Genomic DNA, 13,250 nt, shown 5'->3' with positions numbered 1-13,250 from the left:
TCTTCCATTCTATTTTTTAACTCCCTTACAGAAGATTAGATGGCTATAGGTCTGTAGGTTCATTTCTGGGTTTCAATTCTATTCCATTGGTCCTGAGGTCTGTTCTTGTGTCAGTACCAAACTGTTTTGATTACTATGGCTTTCAGGTTGAATTTGAATTTGGTATTGATATTCTTCCAGGTCTGTTCTTTCTGTTAAGGATCATTTTTGCTATTCAGGGTCTTTTATTGTTCCATATGAATTTTTTGATTGCCTCTTCTATTTCCTTGAAGAATGAGGTTAGAATGTTGATAGATATCGCATTGAATTTGTAGATAGCCTTGGGAAGTATTGCCTTTTTCACTATGTTGATCTTTCCCAATCCAGGAGCATGGGAGTTTTTGCCACTTTCTAAGTTCAGTTTTGATTTCCTTTTTCAGTTTTTTAAAGTTTTCATCATAGAGGTCCTTCACTTTTTTGGTTAAGTTAAATCCTAGGTATTTTATTTTTTGTGGGGCTATTACAAATGGAGTTGCTTTCCTAATTTCAGCCACACTTTTCTTATTGTTGGCATACAGAAAAATCCATCGATTTTTGAGGGTTAATTTTATACCATGATACTTTGCCAGAGTTTTGAATCAGCTTGAGTAATTTTGGAGTGGACTCTGTGCAATTCTTTAAATACAAGATCATGTCATCTGCAAAAAGGGAGAGTTTTACTTCTTCTTTCCCTATTAGGATCCTTCTTATACTTGCATCTAGTCTTATTACTGTATTTAGGCATTCCAATACTAGATTGAAGAGAAGTGGAGAGAGTGGGCATCCTGTCTCATTCCTGAGTTAAGAGGAAATAGCTTTAGTTTTTTACCATTAAGTATAATGCTGGCTATAGGTTTGTCATATAAAACCTTTAATGTATTGAGGAATGTTCCATGGATTCCTCATTTTTCCAGAAACTTCATAAAAAGGGATGTTGGATCTTGTCAATTGCTTTTTCTGCATCTATTGAGATAACCATGTGGTTCTTATCCTTGCTTCTGTGGATGTGATAAATTATATTATTTGATTTGTGTATCTTAAACCAGCTTTGCATCCCTGAAATGAATCCTGTTTGATCGTGGTGTATGATTTTTTTGGATGAATTGTTGAAGTCCATTGGCCAAAATTTTGTTGAGAAGTTTTGCATCAAAGTTCATCAAAGAAATGGATCTATAGTTCTCTTTCCTTGATGAGTCCCTTCCTGGTTTTGGGATGTGTGTTATGATGGCCTCATAGAATAATTTCAGTAGTGAACTTTCTTTTTCAGTTTCATTGAAGAGTTGGAGGAGTATTGGTGTGATGTCTGCTTTGAAGGCTTAATAGAATTCCGCTGTAAAACCATTTGGTCTGGGCTTTTCTTAGATTGGAGGTCTCTTATTGCTCTTTCTGTTTCAGTGCTTGATATAGGCCTTTTAAGATAGTTTGACTCATCTTGGCTTAGTTTCGGCATGTCAGTATTTTCTAGAATAAGGTCCATTTCTGCCAAGTTCTCAAACTTATTAGTATACAGGTTTTAGAAGCATTCCCTTTTAATGTTCTGAATATTAGTTGTTTCTGTGATGATGTTTCCATTCTCATCTCTGACTTTATTTGGGTGTGTTCTCTTCTTTTTCTGATAAGATTTGCTAAGGGTCTGTCAATTTTGTTAATTTTTTCACAGAACCAACTCTTAGTTTTGTTGATTCTTTCTAGTTTTTTTTTGCATTCTAATTAATCTGAGGTGATTCTAGTTGGTTTCCCTTTATAGGTGTTTGATCTTTGCTCCAAGACAACTTTAAGGATCTTTTCCTTGTTCTGAATTGATCCTGTGAGTATTATAATGTGACAATGGGATATCCTCTTCTGGTCTAGTCTATTGGGAGTTCTAAAAGCTTCTTGTATCTGAATAGACCTATCTTTTTGCATGTTTGGGAAGTTCTCTGCTAGGATCCTGTTAAACAAATTTCCTAGACCATTGACTTCTGGCTCTAGGTGCTCCTCTACACCCATTATCCTCAGATTAGGCCTTCTAGTGGGGTCTTCCAAGGCTTGAATGTTGAATAGATCTATCATATTTCTTGGATTTGTCTTTGATGGTTGTATATTCTTTCTCTATAATATCTAGGCTGTCTTCAATCCTCAGGCTTCAATCTTCTGCATGACCTATCCTACTATCGAGACTTTCTATTTTTTTTTTCTTTTCCTTCTAGTTGGTCGGTTTTTATGGCTTCTAATTCTTTGTTGGATCTTTGTTTTAGATCTTGTATGAAATTCTTTACTTCCTTAATTTAGTGTCAAGTGTTTATTCTCAAATCACTTGGTTGATTAGTTATGGTTTCCTTGGACTCCCATTATTTCTGTTGGGATCCATTCAGCATTCCCTTTGTGGACTCCCTGACTTCTTTCAGCTCTCTGTTTATGGATTCCATGAATGCCTCTAGTGATCTTTGTCTATGCTCATCCCGCTCTTGAAATTCCTGTATTACTCTTTGATCAGCTTCCTCACGTTCATGCAATTCCTGTAGTTCTCTTTGACTAATCTCAGCCTACTCACACAATTCCTTTATTTCTCTTTGAGTGTTCACAAGCTGCTCATGCAATTCTTTTATCTATCTTTGAGTAGCTTCCTCACACCTATGAGCTTCCTGTTTTGACATTTGTTTGCCTCCTCTCTCTATATATCATGCTCACACAGAGTCCTTTGAAGGTTTTCAATCTTTTTATTTACCATGATTAATATTAGTGTTTTTAGATCTTTTTGGAAGCTCTCCTCTGGATTATTCATTATCTGTTCTGTCCACTGATTATCATGAGTGGGAGTTGAGATACCCGGACTTGCCATTTTTCTTGTGTTTTTCCGGCTTATTCTGCCCATTTGGCATGAGAGTAACACCAATTTTGTGCTAGAAAACTATCTTAAGGGAAACATCAACAAAGTCTGTAGTTGCACAGTCAAAAGCCTGCAGATCCTCCTGAAGGAGAGATCCCTTGATTAGTATGTAGCGACTTTATCTCTTCTCACAAATTTTAATTTGAAGTCTATTTTATCTGATATTAGGATTGCAACTCCAGCCTGTTTATGGGAGCCATTTGCTTGGTAGATTTTGTTCCAGCCTTTAACATTGAAAATGTGTTTGTTTTTACGGGCAAGGTGTGACTCCTGAAGGCAGCAAATATTTTGCCCATGTAATTGTAACCGCTCTGTACAGTATTTTCACAATAAAAATAAATAAATAAATATTACAAAAGCCTGCAGATATAATCTAGTTCAACAGATACATTTTCAACATCAACCAACTATGTATTAATAGGCTATGAACCGCAAAGAAGAATTTGGCAAACAAGAAATTATTAGGTTTAGTGAGAGATGTGGGTATAAATAGGAATAGAGGGATGTGGAAAGATAGAGGGAGAGCTAACTTAGTCCTAATCTCAAAGCAGGAAATAGATTCGATAGAATGATAATAGACAACGGGGAAAAAAGAAAGAGAAAAAAAAGACAAGGAAAAATAGTAAAATAAAAATTAAAAAGTGAAACACTTAAAATTATGCAGATTAAGAACTTAATATTCAGAGAAGGATGGGAACATGATAAGGGAAGGGAAGGAATAAAAAGGAGACGCCAAAAAATAAAAAATAAAAATGCTTAAAATTTTATATAGGTATATAGAGGTAGTACAGCTATTAAAGAAGTTAAGTCTAAGAGGTTTTGAATTCATTAATAAATTTCTGGATTAAGTGTGTATACAATCGGGGATAAGGTCTAATAATCGACTACAGGTATATCTGAGAATGAGCAGAAATGCGACTAAATCACGCAAAGAAGAACGAAAGAGAAAAAAAGTGAAAAGAATGAGAAAGAAAGGAAAAAAGGATCAAAAGGTCAGTAGTGCTAAACAAAAATGGAAAAAAAGCACACACACACACACACACACACACACACACACACACACACACGTATACCTGTAAAATAAAAATTATAAGAGGAAGAAAAAAGTTAATAGAAAACAATTTTTAAAGTTAGAAATTAAAAATGTTAAAACAATTTTAATAAAAGGTGACATAAAAGAGTTCTTTTCCTTTTTGGGGATGAGAAGGGAAGATCCTGTATCTCCCTTGTGTCCATAACCAGTCTCTTGTTGGAGTCTCTGGTCTGCTTGTGGTATTTGATTTTCCTGTAGCTTGGTTTTTTTTTTAAGTCAGTTTGTTTGAGCAGGCAGAAAAATGCTTTGATTTACCCAGGATTTTGTCATCCTCCTCCCAGGCTAGTTCAATGGGAGGGAGATCTGCTTTGAGTATCACAAAAGATGGCTGTTTCTTCTAGTTTGGAGATGCTGTGATGGGGCTAGGTTCTGGGTAGAGTTGAGGCCTTTCAGCAAACAGTAGCTTTTCCCTGAGGCCTAGCTTCTGAGGCAGTCACAGAGCCTAGCCAGCAGCCGTTCTCAGGGTTTATTGTTACTGAATTTCAATTGATTGTCTAGGGAGGATCAGCCTCTGGCTCTGTTTACTCAATGAAGAAAGCCACTCCTGGGGCTGGTGCAGGCCCGGGATGGGTGAATTTTCCCTGAGTGGAGTGAGCCTGGCAGGTCAGGTTAGGTTCCTGTGACCTGTTAAATGACTGTTTGTTTTCATACAAGGACTGAGTTGGAGCTAGCTGCTCAGCCAGGCCTTTGCCAGTATCAAAGATGGAGATCTCCGGTAGTGGGCAGGGAGAGGTGGCGTTCCCTTCTCTGCTCCCTGAGAAGGAGTGAGGAAATCAGGCTTCTACTCACACAGGAGTCTGGTTCCTGGGTGATCTCTGATCTGCGATATGAAGGATGAAGATGTCTGCTCCTTGTCAGTTCTTGCTGGTGTTGAGTAGAATCCTCTCACCTGCTGCATCTGGCGCCTTTGTCCTAGACTCTCTGTTTTGCAGGTATGGTGGTTACGGCCACCACCGCCCCCCCCCCCCATAGCTGCAACCATGGCCGCTGGCAAGTGCTCAGATTTGTCTACTTGCCTGGATTTTCCCTCTCTGGCCTAACTCTCTGTACTGTGATGGCACATTTGGTGTGATTCTTTGGCTTAGTTAAGCTTCCAGCTTCTCCTTTGCTATCTTCCCAGAACCATAAATTTAAATTTTAAATGATAAATTCTTTTAAAATTGTTTCACTCGTGCACAGGTATGGATAGATAAGTGATGTGGGCAGAATCAGAATTATTCAGAAGGTTGTAAATGGATGCTTACCTAGTTTTCTCTCGGCTGGATCATAGAATACAGACTGTCCTAATTGAAAAAGTTAGCCTTCTGAGGTTTTTGCATATAAACACTCCATCAACATTTTATTAGAAGATTATTCAAGATTAGCTATATGTTGATTAATAATGACTGATCATGACAGAAATTTGAGAGAAAACCATCTACACTTCAGTGAGGTTCTAATTTGTGCTTCACAAAATGTTATGAAAGCTCTACATGAGAAATCTAGCAGCTGCATTTCTAAAAAGACCTTGGGTTGTTACACTTTCTGATATTGTCTCAATTCAAATACTTCTCCTTGGAGTTCCATACTATTCAATGATGCTGTATCAGCTCCTTGTTACAATTTTCAGACTGGTCTTTTTGATGAAATTTGTGCTTTTCAAAATTGCTCTCCAAATTCCATCCACAAACTGCATACAAAATTTATCTGAAAAAATTTGTATCTGTTTATATTGCATATACTTTTATTTTTCATTACAAATATGGAATGTAGTAAAAATTCTCATGACAATTATACTGCGCTAGATTGTGGGCAGATTCTGATGTAAATAATATACTGTGTTCATGTAGAGATTTTGAGAATCCAAAGTAATAAGCCTGTGGTCCTAAAACCAATACCTTACTTATATTGAGTGACAAATACAACTTCATAAAAGTACAGAAGTTTTCCATGTATCTTTTTAACATATATTTTTATTATAAATACTGTACAGAGGGGTTACATTTACATAAGTAAGGTAATGAGTACATTTCTTATTGAGCATTGTTACCCCCTCCTTTGTTTTTCCCCTACCATCCCTTCCCTTCACACCTCTCCACCTCCCCCCTTCACCCATCCTCTGTTAGAATGTCTTGTACATTTCGTTGTTACAATGGGTCAACCAGTATCCTTTACTTATATCTTAAATGAAGAAATGCTCGCTTGATTTATGCTGATTCTACTTGTGTAGACACATCTAAAATCACTGCCCAAGTCCAAGAGCACATAAATGAAATGCCATCATTTTTTTGTCAGTTGGTATTTGTGTTCTACACATTTATTGACAGGTTACAAATTATTCTTAAACATTAAAACATTAAAAATACTTTCTTTTTTTCTTATTTTCTTCGCCAGGAAATCAGCAAGACCTCAGTCAGCATTTCTCACCTAGGAATTTTCACATGGGTTAGTTAAATGTATATGTAGAGTCCAGTTTTCTGAGGACTCACTCATCTGCCTAGGAATTCATGCTGGTTGTTGGAAAAAGAGCTCAAGTAAGGATGCCATTTAAAGCCTTATAACTTTACTCTTTACCAGGGTATTCTCCTGCTACTTTGGTTGTTGAGAATGTCTACAAGAGTAAGCATTCCGTGAGGAGCAGGGAGATACCATAAGACTTATACTTACTGAGGTTTCCAAGTGACTTGCTATCACTTGTACTGCATTTTGAAAGTCAAATCTCTCTAAAACTACCAGTTTTAAGAGATAAGAAGAGTGGAAAATGAACTCTTAGGGACAAATACATCTTCAACATATATTGTTCCAATTATTCCTTTTAAGGCATATTCAACAACTGGTGAAACTTGTGTTGGCTGTAATTATGTGTCTTTCTCCATGGGTGCATGTATACATGAGAATATGTATGTGTGTGAATAGTAACATACATGTGTACATTATGGCTTATATCATCATTTATTCCTTGCTAACAAATAAAGTAAGGAATCACTAAACTTTTAACAGAAACTGTGTAGTTTAAGTCGTAACTCTTCACTCTGCTCCTTTACACAAAGAATGGAACTTCTCATTAATAAAGTTTCCATAAACTCTGAAATGTACATACTTAGTACTTAATGTCTGCTATCATAAATCTTAAATACTTTACAGAAAAGTTTTATACCTGCCAAACAGTCCTATTTTTGGCATATATAAGCAAAATCCCAAAATTAAGCATATTTAAAACATTAAAACTTTTAACAAACCTTAACACTTGCTGCAATGTTCATTTTGACAGGTGCCTTGTATAGAATAATTGAATTTCTCCTCAAACACATCTCTTGAACTACAAATATCTGGAATTATTTTGTTTTTGGCATGTCTATCTTGATTTTATTCTTAATTGTGTGCTTATGTAAGAAATACATGATTCTATAATTTCACAACAATTCTTTTGAACTTACTTTTTGTTGAATTGCCTAGCTTAATAAAATCAATTAAAAATTATACTTTATATATAAAAACTGTTCTGTGCTCAATTTAGCATCACATACCCTAACATTGGAACGATACAGAGAAGATTAGCATGCACCCTGCGCAAGGATGACATGCAAAGTCTTGGAGCGTTCCATATATTTACAGCAACAGATGCGGAAACGTATGTGGCCACAAGGGAACGGTACTGCATTCTCGGTGGGAGTGTAAACTTGTTCAACTACTTTGGAAAGCAGTATGGAGGTGCCTCAGAAGACTCCACATAAAACTCCCCTATAACACAGTAATCCCACTTTTGGGGATTCATCCAAATGATCATAAAAAAAGACCATACTAAAACTACCAGCACAACTATGGTTATTGCAACATTATTTACGATAGCTAAGATATGGAACCAACACAGATGCCCCCATTAGATGAATGGATCAAGAAAATGTGTTATATATACACAATGGAATTCTTTGCCTCCATCAGAAAGAATGATATCGCCCAATTTGTTAGGAAATGGAAAGACTTGGAAAAAATTTATTGAGTGAAGTAAGCCAAGTCCAAAGAAATATAGGTCCCATGATTTCCCTTATTTTCAATAACGAATGTATGTCTGGGATAAGCAGAAAAGTTCAAAAGATATGTGTATATAACCAGATAAGATGATGTTAAAGAAATTGAACCCCATGATAGGGACACAAGTGGGTTTTTGTTTCTTGCTATTGTTTCTAACGTACTTATAATGTGTGATGTCATTTTTTTTGTTTTTTGTATGTTTCTCCCCACACTATAACCCCTGTTTTCTCTGTATTTGAAGTTGGTACACTTACATCTTGTATGTATGCTTCTCTAATTTGGGGAGGGGAAGGGAAAAAATGCTCAAATAGCGATACAGGTTGACCCATTGTAACAATGAGATGCACAAGACACTATGTTGAAAAATGAACTTTACAATTTAGGCGGAGGAAGGAAGGGGGAGGGGAGTGTACTTGTGGAGGTGGGAGGGAAGGGATGGTAGGGGAAATATAAAGGAGGAGGTAACAATGCTTGTTAGGAAACTTACTAGTTTCCATGTTCATGTAAATGTGACCCCTCTGCACAGTATTATTACCATAAAAAAACATATAAAAATGTTCTTAGGTGGAAGAGTTTATTTCCTCTATTTTACCCATATAATATTGTTAATAAAGAAATTAATTCAGAACACTGATATGAAGGTAATTTGAATAAATGTGTGTGTGTGTGAGTGCGGCAGCGCGCAAGCATACACGCACGTGCATGAGAACAAACACCTTGCATGTATATTGGAATGCTCAGAATTTAAATCAGGGCTTCAAGGCCTTACTAGGCCTTTCCTATCTAGATTGGTGAGCTATGATATAAGCTACAATATAAGCAATTCTTGGCTCTTTGCTAGTTCATTAAACATTTTGAAAAATAATTTCATGAAGTTTTATTTTTGGTCCTGATTGGCTCCCAAGTGTTATCCACAGATCTCAGTCTCCTGAGCAAATATTCAGAGTAGATAGGATTATAGGTGAGACCAGCCAGCACAAGGCTTTTAGAACAATTTTAAAAGTAAAAGAAAATTTACTTCATGGGGGCCTGTTTTATCATCACCGAATTTGAAAGCCTTTTGAGTGATTATATGTCAATTTAATTCATTTGGGGATTGTTAAAAGATAGTAAGTGATGATATTTAAAAGTTTTAGTACTTTTTAAAAAAGAAACTGGAACTGTGGGACAGAAGAAATTTGGCTGTCTTCGGACCTCAATTTGTAAGCTCAGCTCTGTGCATGATAACGTAAGGTCACCAACACACTCTGTGTTGAAGACAAAATGTGACAGAAAACAATCACCATGGGAAATATTTGCTATGCTATTATTTCTTGGACAATATGAATATTGAATTGAGAGTATAAGAGAATGGAGAGATTTTACCCACCTTTTTGGTATTGCTGAAAGACTTTTGGAAACTTTGACTCATTTCCTTCCTCACTGTGTGTATCTTTCGGCCATGCACTTACAGTTTTTTACTACAATTTTTCCCAACACTACAATGGTAATAACATTAGCATTATACCAAATGTTATCTTAAGAAGTAAGAGAATAAAAGTTGTGAAACACTTAACATAAACCTATGAATGACCTTTGAGTTTAGCCAGCATTCTTTTTTAAATACTAAATAGACTATGATAAGTAGTACAGAAATCATTACATGTAGTGTTAGCAACCAGAAGTAATATCTATTGACCATGCTCAGCTTCCAAGGAAGCCAGGTGGATAACTTCTCATGCTGTAAATCAAACTGGTTATCTTATGTCGTGATAGTGTAAAAATATCAGAGACAGAACAATGAAGGAATGTTGTAGACTGAGGTGAAAGCCATATAAAAATGTGCAAACTTGAAAAAACATAAAAGTATCGGAGCAGTATACTGTGTTTTACTTCATTTAAGTTACATAGCAATGATAAGGAAGATCTAGAAGAATAAAATGTCTTTTTGATATTTTATCATAGGTCCTTAGAAGGATGAACACTTTCCTCATTCTTGTAGAGGCATCATCAGATGAGGGGAACTGTATTTTTTGTTTGCTTCCTTCCATTTATTCTTCAGTTTGAAATCTGAACTACATGAGACTGAAAGAAAGCAAGTGAAATTAGCCGTACAGGCTTTGGAAAGAACAATCAAAGTAAAATAAATAAAATATATAAAGCCTTGTAAAAGGTCTAACTAAATTGAGTTACATAGTCTCAAGCGTTAACAGAAAATGATTTAAGCAATATCATGTTATTAAAAATTTAAAAATTTTAGGAGCTGCTTAATTTTTTTCCTTTCTACTACCTTGAATTAATTATTGATTTTCTATAGAGAGATTAAAGATGAGATTAACAAGAAACTTGATTATGGACAAAAGTTCTGAATAGACATGTTTTCCAAAAAGCCCTGAAAATTGCCTGCGGATTTACAAATTTGTATTTAATGCAACTTCTGTGCTAGCTTAATGCTTTGTGAGCAGAAGTCATTAGAGAAATGCAATTCAAAATTACTTTGATGCTACTTCTTAACTAATATAACTCTTATAAAAAATATCCAAGGAACCAGGTGTGGAGGTAAAGGCTGGTAATTCCAAGTGATTGGAGGGTAGAGTAAAAGGATTTGAGTTTAAGGCCAGTCTTGGGTACTGCACACAGTAAAAACCTGCCCTTTAAAAAAACTCAAAATGTAATAATGTTGGCTGGCGACAGTGTGGAGAAAAGGAAATTTTCAACACTCTTGGTCAAAATACAGGTTAGTGTTCTCGTTGTAGAAAGTAGTATGCAGTTTTCTAAAGAAATCCAAAGTTAAAATATCATCTGCCCCACCAATCGTGTGATTATTTCTCTCTGGGTAACTCATAAATATATCTGTAATTCATTGTTATTCACATTATTCACAACAACAGCTAAGATAGAAATCGAAGTCCAGTGTTCACCTACAAACAAATAAAGCAACTGTGGTACATGCACAAATATCTTTTTCTGTTGATTCCAAAGTACTTTTTTTATTGTTTTCCTGTTTCCATGTGATTAACCTCCAAATTAGAAATCCAGATATATGACTTAATTTAACCAAAACTATTTATTGAGTATAAGGATCTTCTACTCTCTGCATTCTTCACACTAAGATCACCAAATATGATGAGTCTGGAATAATTAGTCTCTTTTTGACCTATGTTAATATTTTTTACAATGTGAGTGAAATGTTTAAAAGTAGTATTTGTTTTAGATTAATTGCTCTGAAGAGACAATAAATGATATTATCAAAGCTTAAAAATGATTTGATTTAAAATTTAGAATTCAGGAAATGGTGTTGACCACTCTGGTTACTGGAGCCTTCACTACAACCTCATGAGCCAATTTTTATTGATGAAGCAAAAATCTGACGTTCGACATTTATGAATAAAAAAATCATGTCATCCTGAATATGTAGAGCTACATGTAAAACATAGAAAATTTAGCTTCTAAATACCTGAATATGCTAGTACATTTAATTGCAGGGTAAGTACTTGTTCTGAAAGGAGATAAAATTGAACTTATTTTGAAATGTAAACCTAAGTATTTATTTGAATAAAAGTCAATGTTTAAAATATCACTCATTCAAGAAACAAGATGTACAGTTAGTTGTTTTTCATGCCAATTATGTTCTCTAAACTTACTACAAATACTAGATTAGTAAACCTAAGTCATTGCTTTGTAGGGAAATAGCAATTCCGTTTCTTAAAACTCATGACAATAACTTTTTCTCAAACAATTGCTAAGTAACTGTTTTATATTTTTGTCATGGAATCTTATTTGATAAATTTTTATTCATTAAGTTAAATAATTGGCAAACAATATAAATTATGCATGGACAAAGTTTATCTAACACGAGTTTTTTTTTTTCAGAAGATAGATCATGGCTCTCTTAAAGAACATTAGAAGGCAGTGTGTTCTTTATTAATTTTTAGTTATTTTGTTAATAGATATTAATTGTCAGAAGTGACAATTCCATAAGATCTTTAACGGTATTTGATTATACTCCCTCTATTTCTTTCTCATTACTCCTTCCTCCAAAGATCTTCTGTTTTTCACATAAAATTACATCTTTATATATGCACATATAAATTAATTTGGAAGATTTAAGTTAAACTGCAAGTTAATTCAAGATGTACAGTGAATTAATAGAATAAATAAAAACCTGAATATCTTTTGTTAACTTTTGAATTGAGCTATCATTATTATTATTTTTAGGGTTAGGATCTCTGACAGAATTAGAATTAGGATTAGAGAAATAGAAAATTTAGGTTCATCACAGGATGAACCATTGCAACAATGATACTCACAAGACACTATGTTGAAAATGAAGTTTATACCATGGGAAGGGAAAGGTATGAGAAGTGGGGAGGGATGGGATAGTGAGAGAACAAGAAAGGAAGGGGTAACAATGCTCAACAAGAAACGTATTTCTTACCTTATATATGTAACTAATCCCTCTTTAAAGCATCTTTTCAACAAAATAAAAATTTTAAAAATAATGTAAAATAAAACCTGACAGGACATAGAAAAACAGTTAAAAATTTATGTTCAAAATGCAAGTAAAAGTTAGACCTACACGCTGAGCAAGAGTTAGGATAAATATGAAAAAAGTGGCTTGCTACTAACATGATGATTCGGTTATACGTAGGTTTAGGATTAGGAAAGGTGTGCCAGTTAGAATGGGGTTAAGATGAGAAAAACATGTAAGACATTGTGTAAAACTGCCACATATTTTAAGAAGAATGAATGAAAACCAGTCTGTGTTACTTTAAACATTCAGATATACTTTGGTTTAAAGTGTGAGATACATTTTTGTTCCGGTTAGGGTTAGGGAAGGATAAGCTTTAAGGTGAATTTCAGTTTTCCAATTAGAATTAGAAGCCAAAAAAATGTGTGATTGAATAGAATCTAGACAATTTTCCTTACATTAACCATTTGGTGTTAAATCAGAATGTGATTTAGATTAGGTTTCTGGTTAACTGGAGTTGAGGATAGAGTAAAGAAATGGGTTAAACTAGTGGCTCAGGCCTATTATCCTAGCTACTCAGGAAGCTATTTTCTGAGGATCGCAGTTCAAAGGTAGCCCAGGCAGGAAAGTCCATGAGACTTTTATCTCAAATTAACCACTATAAAACATAAAAGCGGTGCTGTGGCTCAATTGGTTAAACGCACACCTTGGGCTAAAGAACTCAGGGATTATGCCCTGGCCCAGAGTGCAAGCCCCACGACCGACAAAAAGGAAAAAATAAAAAAAGAAATGTTAAATATTAAGTAAAG

The 13,250-nt window shown here is 34.8% G+C and overlaps 1 non-coding gene across 1 annotated transcript; it reads left to right on the top strand.

The window, feature by feature from the left end:
- Positions 1 to 7,463: 7,463 nt before the first annotated feature.
- LOC122126561 lies at positions 7,464 to 7,570 on the top strand. The gene has a single exon (XR_006150975.1). It is a non-coding gene; the product is annotated as a U6 spliceosomal RNA (small nuclear RNA).
- The last annotated feature ends 5,680 nt before the right edge of the window (positions 7,571 to 13,250 follow it).

This window comes from Dipodomys spectabilis, unplaced genomic scaffold (genome assembly GCF_019054845.1).
Source record: "Dipodomys spectabilis isolate Male_0828 unplaced genomic scaffold, ASM1905484v1 ptg000284l, whole genome shotgun sequence".
Taxonomy (NCBI): Eukaryota; Metazoa; Chordata; class Mammalia; order Rodentia; family Heteromyidae; genus Dipodomys; species Dipodomys spectabilis.
Note: the sequence above shows the minus strand (reverse complement) of the source record. Positions and strands in the feature narration are given on the sequence as shown.